A 17141-nucleotide genomic window follows, 5' to 3' on the forward strand; every position below is an offset into this window, starting at 1 on the left:
GCTTGTGCAAAGTCCCTGTGGCTGGAGAGAGGCTAGCCCCAACACTGAATAAGAATTGGGCTCTAGGAGGGGGTGGGGAGCAGACAGAGATCAGGCAGGGGAAGTAGGGAGAGGGCAGGTAATTGTAGGCCCTCTAGACTGTATGGAAGAATTTAAGTGATATGCTAAAAGCAACAGGAAGCCTCTGAAGGACTCCAAGAAGAGGAGAGACATGATTGAAATTGGACTTTGGAAAAAGAATGCTAGCTTTCATGTGGCTAATGAGTGTAGTGGGCAAGAGCGAGCGAGCATGGTGAGGCTATTAGGTTACTGCAATGATCCAAGTAAAAAAAAAAGGAAGAAGACACAACAATTACAATTCCTTGAAGCTGATGTGACAAGCAAACAGAAAGGACATTGTTGGGTGGGAGGGGGGACAGGGAGGAGGGAGGGAGGTTTCGGTAATGGGCCACAATAATCAACCACATTGTATATCGACAAAATAAAATAAAATAAAATAAATGAAATTTAAAAATAATAAATAAATAAAAAAGATAGTGGCTCAGACAAGGATGGTGAGCAGTTATAAAAGATGAAGGAAGACCTAAAACATATTTAGGAGGCAAAATCAGCCATGGAGGCAATAGAACAAGTGGTTCTATGGATGGAGTTTGGAGCAGACTGGTTGGGTTTGAGCCTTGTTTCCACTTTTTACTAGCCTTGTGGCCACAAGCAAGTCACTAAATCTCATTTATCAAATGGAGATAATAGTAGGTAGGGTTCCTGTGAAGATGAAGTGCAGAATACATGCAAAGCACTTGGATCTGTACAGGATAAGTGCATAATGAATAGTAGCTATTTTGTGTCAACTGTGACTAGAGGGCTTTGAAAGTGAAAATAGCCCATGGTTGGTTATCTGGAAATTTGACTGTGTGTGTGTGGATAAGCATATTCGTCTGTTTCTGTCCCTGTTTTTCTCCCTGTTAAATCTATGTTAGAGCATCAGGGTGTTTGTGAGAGACTGAGAGGGAATGTAGCACCTCTGTGTGTATCCCCAGGAATGTGGGACTTACCTGTATGCTAACCCCCTTTTCGAGGGCAGGGACTACTCTTATTTTCTACTGTACCTTCAGTGTCTGCCATACAGTGTGTGAACCTGGCCCCAACTATATGCAGGTACCTGTAAGAACAAGCACATACCTGCTGGAATGAACACATAGCTTTGAGGGGAGGGCTAGGTATCTTGATAAATAATATATGTATGTGTACCAGGCTGGGGGCAAAGTTGACTATTCTCCTGGAAAAAGAGATCATGAGAAATATGCCAAGATTCACATACGAGAATGTTTATTGTGGGGTTAGTTATAAAATTGAAGTATTGAAAACAATGCCAGACTTTCAACAATATTTTCATGATTCCACAAATAAGATCACATCCATACGATGAGCTGTCTGACAGTTTCTTAAGAGTCACTTTCTTGTCAGAGAGTAGTTTAGTCTGAATTTTATTTTTCTTTTTTTCCAAAATTTATACAATGAGCATGTATTGTTTCAACAATCAGACAAAAACATGGGAATTATTTAAAAAATTTGCTCTTTTTACCAAATGGAATAATTTGTTATCCATCAATCACTTAAAATTATGGCTATGAAGACATGCAATAATTTGGGCAAGTGTTTGGAAATGTTGAGTGAAAAAAGCAAAGATTAAAATTGTATGCTTTCTATGGAACTATGAAAAAGCTCATATATAGAGGAAAAATGACATGGAAACAAATGTATTAAAATGCTATATATGGGTATGTTCTCAGTGGTAGTGCTGGATCATGTTTATTTTCTCTCTTTGACAACTTTTGATGATGTGTCTATTTTGTCATATTTAAATATAAGAAACAGATGTAATTCCCTATTTCTCAAATGGTAACTGTGGCTCAGAGAGATGATATAACCTGCTCACCCAGCTACCCAGTAGCAGAGCTGGAGCCTGGCAGTCTTTCAATTCAGCATGCTGCCTGCAGTAGCTAAGTACTGGTTAGAACAGAAATGAGTCAGCTAAGAGAAAAGGAACAGCTCTGTCAGGGTCCACGGCCTGCAGAAGCCCCCCATGCAGTTTGACTCAATTAGTCATGGAGGTCAGGAAGAAAGGGCTTTGTGGCTCAGGAGCAGCCCTTTGTCAGCACTGACTGTCAGGTGTGGGTGGAGGGGGTCCCTGCCACTTGGAACAAAATGGGATGAATGAAGCAAACTCGCCTTTGCTTATGTAAAGTTGCAAGCTTAATTAGCCTGGTTTTTCTGCTTTCTTAAAGAGCTCTCCCCCTGGGCCCTGTAGAGGATGATCTGGTGGGGTGAGTGTTGACGCAGAGAGACCTAGGAGGAGACTGTGCTAGTAATTAAGGAAAGTCTGGGGGTCTGAGCTGAGTCAGCTCACTGGGGCTCAGGGATGCCTGTGGAGCTAAATGGACAGGACTTGTTCCTGGTTGGAGAAAGGAGGAATTGGGGGACTTCTTGGTGTTTGGCTTGTCTGACTGGTACCTTCCACTGAGGTAGGAGGCTAGAGGAGATGCACTGAGTGAGAGATGCCTGGCCACCTTTGCATATTTAACTAACAGGTCTGGTGCTCAGGATGGAAATTTCCACTGGAGAACTAGAGTTGGAAGTCAGGGAATTTATATTTAGCCTTAGAGAGCATAGTGTTAGTAAACAGTTGCTGGGCTGCCCCTTCAGATATATTGCCCAGGGCTGAGGTAATCTCAGGAACTGCAAAGATACATCTCCCTATCATTCCAGTCCTTTCACAGAGGTGGGACAGCTTGTGACTTTGAATTTCAAAACTGACCTGCAGAGAACAAGCAGTTTGTAGCAGTTATACTGTGGGAGAGAGAGGGAAAAGAGAGTAGGGCAGGGAGAGATGAATTGAGAAAGATTTCCTGGAATTTTTGTTGTTTCTAAAACCAAGGAGTCTCTGGAAGTCATTGTAAAGGGCCATCGACTTGAAAGATTTTCATTAGGCTTATCTGAAAAGTTGGGAACATGCTGAGAAAAAACATCTACTTCTTTCTTAATCCTGGGAGCTGAAGTGCTCCTAAAGCTAAATTTGCTATAGAAGGTGCTGGTGCCATAGGGGGGTGCTGGTTCCATGGAGGGTGCTGGTGTTATGTAAGATGCTGTTTCCATGGAGGGTGCTGGTGCCATGAAGGGTGCTGGTGCCATGGAGGGTGCTGGTGCCATGAAGGGTGCTGGTGCATTTGGCCCTGGTGTCAGGCCTATTTGTTCCCAGGCTGGTCTGTTGCATCTGGAGGCTGTTTTGCTAAGCTGATGAAAGGCATTCTGGGGGACAAATGGCCTTCGAGCCTGGCCTTTGAGGCTGGCTGCACATGGGTATCTCACATTTTGGTTTTGTCATCTCTTAGCTTCATGACCTTGAGCAAGTCCCTTCACCTCTCTATGCTCATGGTTCCTCATCAATAAAACCAGGACACAATCTTGAGATAACAAATAGTGTAAGTCTTTGGTACGCTCCAGAGGTTGAATAAATACTCAGTTCATTTCCTTCCTATTTACATCCCTTGTCATCCTCCTGGGTCTTAGCCTCCTGACTAATTAGCTGGATTTTGTCTATTAGTTGGGCTCTAGGCTTCCCTTTCCTGGCTTTTTGTGATGGGAATGTGCCTGGCACAACCTGGAGAAACTTTTCAAAGGGCAGCTGGTTCAGGGTCAGGATTCGTGGGCAGCCTCTGCTGTTAGAACTGACTCCTGGAACCATGTCTTTGCCTCCTGGTAAGTGTAGGCTATTTGTTAACATCAGTTATAATACAAATAATCAAAATGTGTTAAAAACACTGTTACATTCACTTTTCAGCCTAACAACACCCTTGTGAACCAGATACTCTTATTATCCCCATTTTAAAGATGAAGAAACTGATGCTTAGGGAAGTGAAGTGAGTTATTAAGGTCACACAGCCAGGAAGTGTCACAACAGAATAAGAATGCAGCTCTGTGGCTCCATATCCCACTCTCTCTGCCACACTTTGATGTTACCCTGCTGTTAACTTTGCCAGGCTGTAGCCTTCATGTCTTCTTTCCTTCCTTCTTTTTCTCCCTCACTTTTCTTCTTTATCTTTATGAATATTTTCTCTGGCTGGGCTCAGTGCCTGTTGCTGGGTGACACAAAGATGAATAAGACAAAATCCCTGCTCTCAAAGAGCTCACAAATGTGTGAAGATGAGAAGCATTCTGGTCATCTTCCCACACCTGAAGCCCTCGTTAACCTCTAATCCTTGAATGGCAGGGAATGTCTGGTCCACTTCTGTGTTCTCTGTGTTCCCAGCTCCCGGCACAGGGCCCCAGCACAGGAATGGGGTGAGTGTTAGGTGTGTTGCAACATTTTGGTATTCTTCCCTGACCACATGTTCTGATTCATGATTCAAAATCTGGCTCCTTTGACTATGGCTTGGGCAAGCCCAGTTTGGAAAGGGTTCAGGCACTTGGTGTAAGATCCTAAGGATGCGTGCAGACCAGACCCAGAGCACAATCCAGTGGAAGAAACCAGAATGAGAGGGTGCATGAGTCCAAAGGTACCATACCTCACCATTCTTTCAGGCAAATGGACACATTAAAGAAAAGCAAGGGATGTGGGAACTGAATGTGAGAGGGCTAGTCCTTTTTAAATAACTGGTATCAGTGGGCTATTTTTAAAAACAAACAATGACACACACACACACACACAAAAAGCCCAGGTGAAATTTCAGACTTAACATTATAGGGTGTTGATTTTTTACTGTTTCATCCATTCACTTATGCATTCAACTCTTTTGTCTCCTACCCTGCTCCTGGCCTGTGATTGGCACTCTGTGCATGCTAAGCCACTGAATGATCCCAGCATACTGGGATGGCAAGATTTTACCAAACTCATAGATGAGGAAAACAGGCTCTGAGAAGCTAGGTGATTTACCTGAGGTTCATACCCAGGAGGCCAAGGAGCTGGCATGTGCTCCCAGGCCCTAAGCATGGGCCACCTGCCATGAGTGTAAGGGGTTAGGAAAGGTCTCTCACAGGAAGTTGCAACTGAGTGGAAGGGGATCCCCAGTTAGAACTGAATAGTAGGAGATGCTGCTGGGCTAACTTACCTGCCAGTTGTACCTTCTCTTTTTCTTCTATAATATAAGGCCAAAAGATGGGGGCCTTGGCACCCTTTCTCAGGCCTCAACCTTGCTCACATTTGTTTCATCACCAACAGGGGAAGAGACATGGAGATACCAGAACCAACCTCCCGGTGCCAGCTGCTGTGTCTAACAGCCATAGAGTCCAGGCCCCTCTTCCTCTTGAAAGTGTCTGGTGACTCCTTTCTTCTATCCACCACTCTAGTTCACCTCCTGTCCCAGCCTCTTCCCTGGTCCTTCCGCCTCCTTTCTCTGCTCCCTCCAGTCCTTTCTTCTCACTGCCCCAGAAAGGACTCTTTCTATAGCACGCATCCCACCATGGCATCCCTATGCTTAAAGTCCTCCCATGCCTTCCACTGCTCATCTGCCTTGACCTCCCTAAAGCATTTTCCTCATGATTCTGGACATTTTATACCTCCCTGCCATTGTCTGTGCTGTCTCTTCCAGCAGGAATGCCTTTCCTGTCTTTGCCACAGGGCCATCACCCTAGTCATACCTTAACACCCAGCTGAAATGACTGCTGGCCTGTGAGGTCTTGCCTGCACTCCAGTGGGAAGACTGTCCTTCCTCCTTTGGGCTCCTGTACCTCTAGCACCAATTTCACAGCGCTGGCATCACTGAATTACCTGCTGCATCTTCCACTGACTGGACTGTGAGCTCCTTGAGGCAGGAATGGTGTCTTCTTCATTTTTGCAGCCCAAGAGCCTAGTCAGCACGTCTTCAGTTTAGGCACCAAAAGATGTCTTTAATAAATGAGAGTGAATGAGCAAACAAAAAAATCCCCATGGCTGGCAGAGAAACTCCACATTGGTAACACCAACATCTTTGGCTGCCTCATTTTCAATATCTTTATTTAAAATCAGAGCCCTGTCTTTCCTTCTGAGCTTCTTGCTGATGACATATTCTCATAAATGTCTTCTCCTGATGCCACATTCCTAGGGAGGTGAGACCTCATTTTTGGCTTTGCCATTTGCTTCTAGCAATTTTTCATCAAAATTCCAGGGACTACCTTCCAATGGTGGGATGCTAACATTTGCTGAGGGCAGCAAATGGAGATAAGATGTTTTACTTTATTACTTTATTATGTGTTGTCTTGGTTTTTATTGATCTTCTTTTTTTTTTTAATTCTCAGGAACATTTTTAGGCAAGTTATTAAAAACACTGCCTGTTGGGTTGGAAACAGAGTCATTATCTGGCACAGAAAGAATTTGCACATGAGTGCTTGGAGAAAGGCTGTGACAGTATTTAATGTTTATTACTTCACTTCTGGCTAGAATTTTATTGAAAATTAGAGTAAAGATGCTGGCCTATGTTTTTGGCTGAGTGCTTTCTCTTGGCCCGATGTGTGAACTGTTAGAGTGAACTTCAAATATATACTGTTATTAATCATTAGTTGAAAAGCAAATGTAGCTTAATTTTTTTAAACAAAACATTCCTTGGTAGAGAAAACATGCACTGTGCTGCTTTAGGAGAAATGTGCTCAGGGTTTGGATGAAGAGCTAGGAGTTTCAATGAACACCCTACAGCCAAATGACTGGGCTGCTTTTATTGCTGGTTTTCATTCTCATAGATTCGAACAAACATTGGTAAATAAATGCTGCAGTAAAGGAAGTCACTGGCTAATAAATTTAGTACAGAAAAAGACTTCTAGAATCTAGTGAACATTCTCGTTTTTTATGGGACTTCTGCAGGGGTGGGCTGGAGCTAGTTCACACCCACTCCTGAGAGCTGATTGTTCAAGGTTTGCAAGCCAGTTGTTAAACTGTTGGAAGCTTGAAATCAGCCGTGGTGTTAGCATTTACATCATAAAAATCAGCACACACTACAAATCCCCCCTCCTCCGAGGTGGTTTACCCCCACACCATTGCGTGAAAGGCAGTACAGAAGAGAGGAAAATACATGGGTTGGGGGTTTGACACTGCGTGTTTTTTTTGAACTAAAACAAGTCGTTTCACCTCTTTGAACCTGTTGCCTAATCTGTAAAATGGGATAATGATGTTGCATCATAGGCCTGATGTGAGGGCAAAGTGAGATAGTACAGAATGAATATCCCTTATTCAAAATACTTGAGATTAGAAGTGTTTCAGATTTTTTTTTTTTTGATTTTGGAATATTTGCAGAATACATACCTGTTGAACATCCCTATTCTGAAAATTTGAAATCTGAAATGCTCCAATGAGCATTTCCTTTGAGCCTCATGTCAGTGCTCAAAAAGTCTCAAATTTTGGAGCATTTCAGATTTCAGATTTTGAGATTAGAGATGCTCAACCTGTATATGTAATTAATTAATAACGACTTCCATGTTATTGAATTCCTACTATATGCTAAATAGTTTGCAAGTCATTTTCTATTTTACCTTTACTATAACAATGAAGTAGGCATTATTTTTGATGTAAAGATGAGAAAACTTGAGAATCAGAATGGTTAATTAAGGCATTCAGGATCACACAGCCAATAAGGGGCAGAGTCAGTCTTTTTCTGACCAAAGAGGTGTGTTTGTTTGTGTGTTATGTATGCATGTGTGTGCCCATGCACTTTTTTGTCTATGCCATCTTCCAAACTGGTAAACACCGCACATTTGGGGAACTGCCCGCATCAAACTAAACTGAAAAGTGGTTGCTACAATACTAAAATTTTGCTGCATATTCCTGTTAATTGCAAAGCATTCAGTTAATTTTGCTTTGGCTCTCCTTTCTTCTCTTTGAATACACTGTTTGGCTGAGTCTTGGAAGGCACTCATCCAAAAAGAAAAAAGAGAAGCAAAAATTTCCCGAGGGAGAGATGCCATTTTCTTCAAGGCTTGTCATACAGTCTGCTTCATGATCCCAGTCACAAGGTGGGAGGGTTCATCTCCTGACTTTTCGACTCTAGGGGCCCCTGCTGCTACAATGCATGATTATACTAAATGTGATTTTTTAAAAAAATTATGATATTTAAGCTCTTGGGACTGTCAGAGGAAGACAGGCCCTAACAAAGTGACTGTATGTGCAGCTTGTCATGTCACTGCTATGTACTATAATTATAAGAAAACTAGTTGTCATAGCAACTGCCTAGCTTTCTCCTGGAGATGCTGAAAATTTCTGTGATCTGAGCAATTGGGAGGGGATTTCGTTCTCCAAGGGGATTCAGCTCTCACTTAGGTGATCATCATTAACGCATTCTTAGTTCTTCACCACCTGAACTCAGTGGTACTTTGCAATCTGACAGACCTGGGTTCGAATGTTGGCTCTGTAACTCACTGGCTGTGAGACCTGGGGCAAGTCACTTTACCTACAGTAGCTTCAGTTTCCTTTTTTGCCAAGTGGGGATACTAATGCCCACTTTCTATAGAGGATTGTTAAAATGATTATGTGTGTGATGTGCCTAGCATAATGCCTAGCATACAGTAGCCCCTGCTATTATGTATTAGACATCTTCCAACCTCTCACACTGAACAAATGAAAAATGAAAATGTTGAAAGCAGAGAGGGTGGATATTTTAACAATATGTATATTAATTATTATTAATTTTCGTAGCATTTATGGCTAGAAAACCAGGTTTTTACACAGAAATTCTAGGCTGGAACATGTATAAGAGACAGAGACAGAGAGAGAGAAAAAGAAACAGAAAATATAAATGAATATTCAGCCAGATGAAATTGACTTAAATTAAAATTCCTCTGTTTTATCATTGCATTTCCCTGAGACTAAGAAAAAGTCTCTAAGTTCTAAAAATATCTTCAAACTGAGTCAGGAAACCTGGTTTCTGGTCCCAGTCTCTGGATTTCATTTTCTCATCTGTAAAATGAGTAGCTGGGTGAGATGAACTCCAAGGGTCCTTTGGCTGTGAGGACAGTGGTTCTCAATCAGAGATGATCGTGCTCCCTAGGGGACATTTGGAAACACTTGGAGACATTTTTTGGTTGTCACAACTGTGTGTATGTGTGTGTGTGCATGCATGTGCGTGTGTTTTACTGGCATCTAGTGGGTAGAGGCCAGGGATGCTGTTGAACATTTTGTGATGTGTAGGATCATCCTCTGTAACAAAGAATTATCCTACCCAAAATGTCAATAGTGCTAAAGCTGGGAAACCTTGGTCTGGGATTCACAATCACGTTTATTGGGTCTAAAGATAGGAATCACGTCACAGTCACGCCACCAAGATAAGTCAGATTTGTGTGGTATTTTAGTTTCTTGTCCTCGTGGTCTCCTAGCAATTGGAAGCCTTAGAAAAACTAGGAAAGGTAAAGACAAAAAGTCGTCTGTACATTGTAGGGGGCTTAATGAAAATAAGATGGCAGTGGGAAACGGGGAAAGCATATTCCTTTCAATGTTCTTTTTGCTTGGTACTACATAACTCTAAACAGACCAAATATGATTATTTCATGCATAAAGCAAAATGTACAGAACACAATTTTAGGTCCGTAAGCAGCTTTATTATTTTTTCTATAGAGGACAGTAGGGGTAAGCCTTGCATTTATTTCAACTACCCTCTTCATTTCCGGTCCTGTCTTTGGTGTTGACATTCCAAATCACAGCCAGAGTGTTTTTCTTCTAAAACTCATTTGTGATTTGCTCAAACATTACCTCCTAGATAAAGCCTTTCCTGTTAGTCCCTCCTCCCTTCCCCATTGTTAGATTAGGACTGACCTTTCCCTCCTCTGAGACCTTACTCACTGGGCAGAGCTTGTCACCTTTATCTCCTTTGTGCAGATTACATGAGGTTTTTTGCCTGGTCATACAAAGGCTTGGGCTCTCGAGGACAGAAACGCCCCTGATTCAGAAACCCCTATGATTATGTACTCTGGAGATTTGAATATAATAGGTGGTCAATAACTTTTTTTTCTGAATAAGAGTAACACATACACATATACAAAATTCCAACAGTACAGAAAGACATAAGCTGAAAAATAAAAGTCTCCTTTTCTCTTCCTTCATAGACCTTCCCATCCAAAATATCTATCATCTATGTCTGTGCTGTCCAAACCAGAAGCTCCTAGCCATATGTAGCTATGTACATTTAAATTATTCACAATAATATAAAATTCAAAATTGGATTCTTCAGTCATATTAGCCACATTCCAAGTGCTTAGTAGCTGCATGAGCATAGTTCCTACCATATTGGACAGCTCAGATTTGTAGAACATTTTCGTTATTGCGGAAAGTTCTACTGGACAGCCCAGGAATATACGCTATATAGGCTTATGTTTCCATCCAGAGACATTTTCTACTTGTCAGTATATGAGGGTACTTCAAAAAGTTTGTGGAAAAATAGAATTGAAAGATTAAATGACTCCATGAACTTTTTGATGTACCCTCATATATATTTATATTTGTATGTGCATATATACATTTGATATACTTTTAAATTTTCTTAAATGGCACCATTTTATACACATTCTTTTGTACCTTGATTCTTTTAATAACAGATCTGAGATCTTTCCGTGTTAGCACATTGAGATCCTTTTCGCTCCTGTTAATGGCTGTAGACAGGTGATGTTTTATAATCTTTCTTGATTAGTTCACTGTCGTTGTTCTACCTTTCAGTCTTCTGCTGCTAAAACCATGCTGCAATGAACTTCCTTGTGTGTGTGTCTTCTCACTCACACTCACACACACACACACACACACACACGCACACACATACACATACACACAACTATGGTATGAATGTGTGTGTCCCCCAAATATTCATATGTTGAAATGTTAATCCCTAAGGTCATGGTATTTTGGGGAGGTGATTAGGTCTTGAGGACAGAGCTCTCAGGAACGGGATTAGGGCCCTTATTAAATAGGCCTAAGGGAGCTTGTTTGCCCTTTCCATTATATGAGGACACAGAGAGAAGCCCACCTGAACCAGGAAGTGGCCTTTACAAGATGCCAAATCTGCCAACACCTTGATCTTGGACTTCCTAGCTTCCAGAATTGTGAGAAAAAAATTTCTGTTGTTTTTAAGCTACCTAGTATACAGTATTTTGTTATAGCACCCCAAACCAACTAAGACACACACACACACACCCACACACACACACACACCTACACCTTTCATATATTTTGCAAATATGTTTGTAAAGTATGAGAATCTTCAGTCTTAAAAATTTTGCCAGACTGTATGTAAATCCTCAATTTTAATAGATTTTGCCAAATTATCTTCCCCAAATTTCCCACCAATCTCTGTTTCTTCCACAGTGTCTATGAGTGTGTTCCTCCCCACACACCGGGCCCAGAAGCTTTGCCAATCTGATAGGCAGAAAATGGCACCTCATTTTAAGTTTGTAGTTTGTACATCTTTTCATTATTGGTGAAATTAAGCCTCATTTCATGTTCTTATCGCCTATTTGATCTTTGGTTCCTTTCTGGAAAAATTCCTTTTTCGTTGGACCACTGCTTCCCACACTTATTCTTTCTCATAAGTTTGCATTTTCTCAGTTGTCCTTGGCCTTTTTGTTTTGTTTACGGTGTAACTTCTTTTTCATCCTATACAAATTTCTTACTTTCATTCTAGAATGAATAAAGAAAAATATTGATACATTTGACTCTACAAAAATTAAGGCCTTCTTCCTCCCTGATGCTTTTATAATTTACACACACACACACACACACACACACACACTTGTTGTTAAAATTCTGATCTATGTGGAATTTGTCTTTGTGTAATGAGTGAGGTGGAAATCTATCTTTGTTTTTTGAATGGCAGTTTGCCAGTTGTTCTAAGATCATTAGTTAGTCCTTCCCCTCTCTGATTTGATGTGCAACCTTTTCTAGATACTGCATTTTCATATGTTTTTGAGGCTACTTCTGTCCTCTCTTTTCTTCCATCAATCTGACAATTATTTGGTATTGTGTACCAAATTATTTCAATTACATAGTTTCTTTATACATGATAATATCTGTGTAAACTGTACTTCCCTCTGTTCTTTTACTTTTCAGCAACTTTTTTTTTTTTTTTTTTTTTTTTTTTTTTTTTTTTTTTTCATGACCGGCAACGGATCGCAACCCTCAGTGTCGCGCCCGTACCGGACCGGGACTGGCCACGGGATCGCAACCCTCGGTGTCACTCCCGCACCTCGCTCAGCCAGTGAGCAGCCGGTCTGTATGTGGGATCCGAACCCTCGGCGGGAGCACCGCCGCGCTTCCCAAGAGGCGCACTGCAGCAGTGCGCCACCGGGCCGGCCCACTTTTCAGCAACTTTTTATTCATTCTTGCATGTTTGATTTTCCTGATAAATATTAATATATTTTTTAGATTCTAAAAGACTATCATTACTTTTTATTTTGGATTACATGAATTTACAGATTAATTGGAGGAGAAACCACATCTTTAAAATATTGAGATTTTTCTATCTAGAAACAAGTCTAGAAAGACTTCTGTTGAAGTTTGTCATGGCTCTCAGTTCAGCTTTGAAATCATCTCTACAGTTCTTGTTAAATTTATTCAAAAGTATTTTACCTATTTTTTGTTGATACTGTAAAAGGTACATTTTCTTTTTATGTTTTGTAACTGTCTGTTATTTGTATTTAATAAAACTGCTTTTCAGTTTTGTATGTTTATTTGCCACCAGGCAGTTACCTACTTCTCTTATAGTTTGTAGTAATTTGTTTAAAAATTTGATTTTTTGGATTTTCTAGATGAAAAATTGTTTCATCTGCTCATAATGCTAAAATTTCTTTTCTTGTTCTGATATTTAATTTTCTTTTGTTATTTTCTCTTTTCAATTTTTAGACTCCCAATGTCATTTTCTTGTCTAATTACATTGATCAATAACTTCAGATCTGTTGTTTCTAATGTTTCACCATTTAAATTTTGATGGGCTTTTTCCCCCAAAATGCCCTTTCTTCATTTAGGAAGATGATCATATGGTTTGTCCTCTTTGATACAGTATTATGGTAAATTATACTCATAGGTTTTCAAATATTAAGCCATTTTTATATGTCCTGATTTGGTCATGGTGTACCATTGAGTTCTGTTTGCTTATGTATCATTTAAAATATTTGCTTTAATCATATTGTGAGGTTAAGTTTTCTTTTTTTGTGCTATTTTTGTCAGGTCCGGTATTAGTATGATGCTGCTTCTGTAAAAAAATAAAATAAAATAAATTTTAAAAAGTACATATGTACTTGACCTTTTTCTTTCTCCATGCTCTAGACAATTCAAAACAATAGAGGAATAATCTTTTCTCTAAGTTCTTTTAATAAACAAAACAAAACAGAATTAACCCATAAAATCATCTGGTTTAGTATTATTGGGAGGGTATGGGTAATTTCCAGTAAATATGTGAAGAATTAATAAACAGATTCCATTTCTACCCAGCTACCTCTCGAAAGCTTTGAAAGATTACATTTTGAAATGGACCCATTGTCATTCTTTTAATTGTAACTCCCTTCAGCAATTTTTCTGAGTGGCCCCATTCAGTCAATAAGTATTTTCATGGTAGCTGCCATGTCTCAAGCCTTGGGGTAGGTGGTATGGGTGATTCACGGAAGCACAAGATATGGCCTGCCATCTAATGTTGCTGGGATGCTGACATACAGCTGAAACTTCCATTTATGCAGATTTGATTCTAAAGCAATATCGTTTATGTTTGAATATTAATAGAATTCTGGACTCTGGGTTTACAGATTATCCTTTAGGCATACATTAGTCAGCCTCGGATGTAGAGTGCAGTTATCTCACTCCAGGCTGTACACACTGTTGCAACAAATTGTCTCACCTTCTTATGTTCAAGTCAGGCTTCCGTTTCTGTTGCAGGTTTGCAGAGTAGAGCCACACTGGTCTGGGGGTGTGGAATCCATCAGCCCTGCCGTATTCACTGGTTCTACCACTGGCTCCCTGGGCGAGTCACATCTCTTTATCTCCCTGAGCTTTGTGTCTTTTATCTGTAAGATAGAGAAACTAATCTTATTCTGTTGTACTTAGATAACACATGTAAAGCACCAAAACACAGTTAGTACCCAGGAAATGCAAGTTTATCTCTTCCTTTTGTTGTCTCCTGAAAGAGCTAGCTCAGCACTGGGCTATGAAGTACTATGGGATATGGGATACTTGTTCAGGTCTGAATTACTTTTAGAGCTCTTAGTTGATCTTCCTACCTCCTAAATTTATTCCCTCCAATTCAATTTTCATCCAAACTGCCAAAGAAATTTTTAAAACACTGGATGTTAAAGGTATGCTAGCTCTCTAGAGCTCCCAATAAACTCTTTAGTCTGACACTTACGCTCCTTCTTCAGGATGCCTCTGTTTACCATTCAAGCCTTCTTTTGCACCAATATGTAGCACTCCTACCTCCATATCTTTCAGCAGGCTGTTCCCTCTGCCTGGATCACCCTCTCCTTCCAGGCCAACTCAGGAGCCCCCTACTCCAGTGCCACCTTCATTATAATATTTCTTACTTGCCTTCTAAAGGTCTCTCCTGAGAGCAGAGACCAAGTATATGTCATCCCTGCATCCCATATGCCTGGCCCAGGACCTGCTATGTAGTAGGCTCAGCCTGTATCTGTTGTCTGATGGATGTTAGGTTTTGGGTTCTATGTTAAAATATGAATGAGATTTTCTCCATTTCAGTTCTCTGAGGAGCCCTGGAGAAATTGTTCTTTAAAACACGAAAACGAGGCCAGGAAAATCAATCACATTTCTCAGCTGCCGGAGATGATGGAAAAGCATGACTTTCCTGAGCACCCCAGGGCATGGCACTGGAATGGGGAGCTGGAGGCCCCTTTCATTTTAACGTGTATTTCAAGCAGGGCCCAGGCTGGAACTCACCAAACTATTCAGCCACCCACTGCTCATGAAATTCAAGAGCAGGCACGCTTGAAAAGCTCTGAACTTCCTTGCACAGCTCCTTTCTTTTCTTTCTTTCTTTTTTTTTTTTTTTTTTAGGCAATAATGAGCTGGTTGGGCAGCCTTGCAAATGATTTTACAGTTAAAAACCCACACTCCAAGATGCCTCCTTTAATAAGTGAAGGGCAGAAAAACGGCCAGAGATGAGACAGGAGAGTGAATATTGATGGGGTATCTTCTGGGTTCCAGGCACTCTCCTTGGGGCATCTGTCATCTCTTTGACCTTCATAACTGCCCTGTGATGGGGACATTATTGTCATCAGTCCCTTTGCACAGAGGACAAAACAGAGGGTCAGCGAGAAGTGATTTGCTCAAGCCCACACTAGTTAGGTGGGAGCCATTAGTGCATCTTCCGAGCAATCAGTTTGCTTTTATCTTCTGGACTCTGTGAATGTTATCACTGATCCAGTTCCTATCTTTGTTCAGGCATCTAGAAAACTTTGAGGCGACTTATTGCCCTCCTACCTCAACTATGGGCATTGTTGTCACCCTTGCCTCCAGTTTGTGCTCATCCTCATGCCTTCCATTTACTTCATTGCTATTTTCTTCATCTGTAAAATGGGGATAGTAATAATACCAATTATGAATAATAATTGTGAAGGCACAGGAGAAATCATGCAAAGTGCTCAGGGCAGATTGTGGCACATTGTGAGCATTCAACAAATGTTAGTGATTACTAAATCATGCAGCCTGTAAGTTGCCTTGAATTATTTCTGGAAAAAGATGGGGGTGTACTAAGAATAAGATGAATGAAACCAGTTGGGTGGCTTTTATTTACTTAGCACAGATTTATTGAGCACCTACTGCAACCAAATGCCCTGGCCACATGCAGGAGCTGCCAAGATGAATCCTGAAGGCCTCTGCCCTCAAGGAGCAAACAGCTCAGTTAAAACCCAGGTCTGGCACAGGCAAATATCAATCTGGCTTTCTCAGCCAGCTTATTGTGGTTTCACCCCACCGAGCCTGTAAGCAAAGCATATTCCACACACTGCATCTCTCTCCTGTCCTGCTTTATTTTCTTGTCCAGGAGGCCACCCAATCTGAACCTTGCCTTCAACCCTGTGGTTCGTCCATAGCCCTTCAAAAAGGAGCTTCACATAAAGGAAGAAACACACCTCACTCTGGGTCATGGCGTCCCACTCATCCTGCCAGGGCTGTGGAGGTCACAGTTGAATAAGTGCTCAAACTGGGGACCCAAATTGCAGCTGCTGTAGGGAACTCAGTAGAGGAAAGGCAATTTCATAAGGTTCCAGGCGCTTGCTTCAGTGTTCTGGGAGATGTCTCTCTGAAGCCTCGCATGCTGGTGGTGAATGTAATCCTGTGACTATTGGATGATTTTCTCGTCTTTGTAGAGTCAGAATGGTTTATAATGGACATGCACTTCCGTTATTTGGAGCCAGGAGGAATGGATGAAATGCAAGGGTGTGATTCCTGCCCCAATGAAACCATGGGAAAATTAATTAAGTCTGTGACTCACCAGACTGTCCTGATGAAATTAAACAGTTCAGCCGGGCATCCGGCTATTTTAGTCGGAAAGAAGGCAAGAAGTCAGGCAGTTGGTTCTGTTGGCAATTGCTTAAGGAATGTATTTAAATAATAATAACAGTATTAATATCCAACATTTATAAGGGCTTTACATCCAGCATCTTTGGAAGTCCTCCCAATATACCTGGTATGTGGGTATTATGATTAACACCATTTTTGCAGATAAGGAGACTGAGGCTCAGAGAGGTGGCATCATTTACCTAAGGTCACACAGCCTTTAAATGGTGGAGTACAAACCGGATCCCAGGTCAGTCTGATGCTAGGGCCTGGCTCCTTCTCTCACCTCACACTGCTTCCCTTTTAAGCGGCTACATCCTAGCCACTGAAAAGCCTAAATGAACTGCTTACACCACTGTACCCTGAACCCAAGGTAGTCTTTTATTTTCTTAATAACAAATTAAAATCATCATTATGGTAGCAGTCAATAAACTTCATAACTTTATGACCTCACTGCTCAAAGCCCATTTGCCTGCATGATGGGATAGATTTGTAGCTATAATCACTACCTGTGGAAACAGCAAGGCTGTGTGACATCTTAATTTACCGAGTTTTGCTTTGTGAAAAATAACCCTGGTAAGACTGGAGAGGGTTTTCTTGTCTGGACTATTTTTTCCAAGTGCTAGTGATTGACAAGGTTTTGGTG

General features: G+C 41.1%; 1 protein-coding gene across 1 annotated transcript in view; it reads left to right on the forward strand.

The window, feature by feature from the left end:
- Positions 1-17141, forward strand: part of LOC103606184 (neuron-specific protein family member 2) — a 55419-nt gene that overhangs the window by 16831 nt on the left and 21447 nt on the right. The gene's annotated exons all lie outside the window — the stretch shown is intronic.

Source organism: Galeopterus variegatus, unplaced genomic scaffold, assembly GCF_000696425.1.
Source record: "Galeopterus variegatus unplaced genomic scaffold, G_variegatus-3.0.2 Scaffold6362, whole genome shotgun sequence".
NCBI lineage: Eukaryota > Metazoa > Chordata > Mammalia > Dermoptera > Cynocephalidae > Galeopterus > Galeopterus variegatus.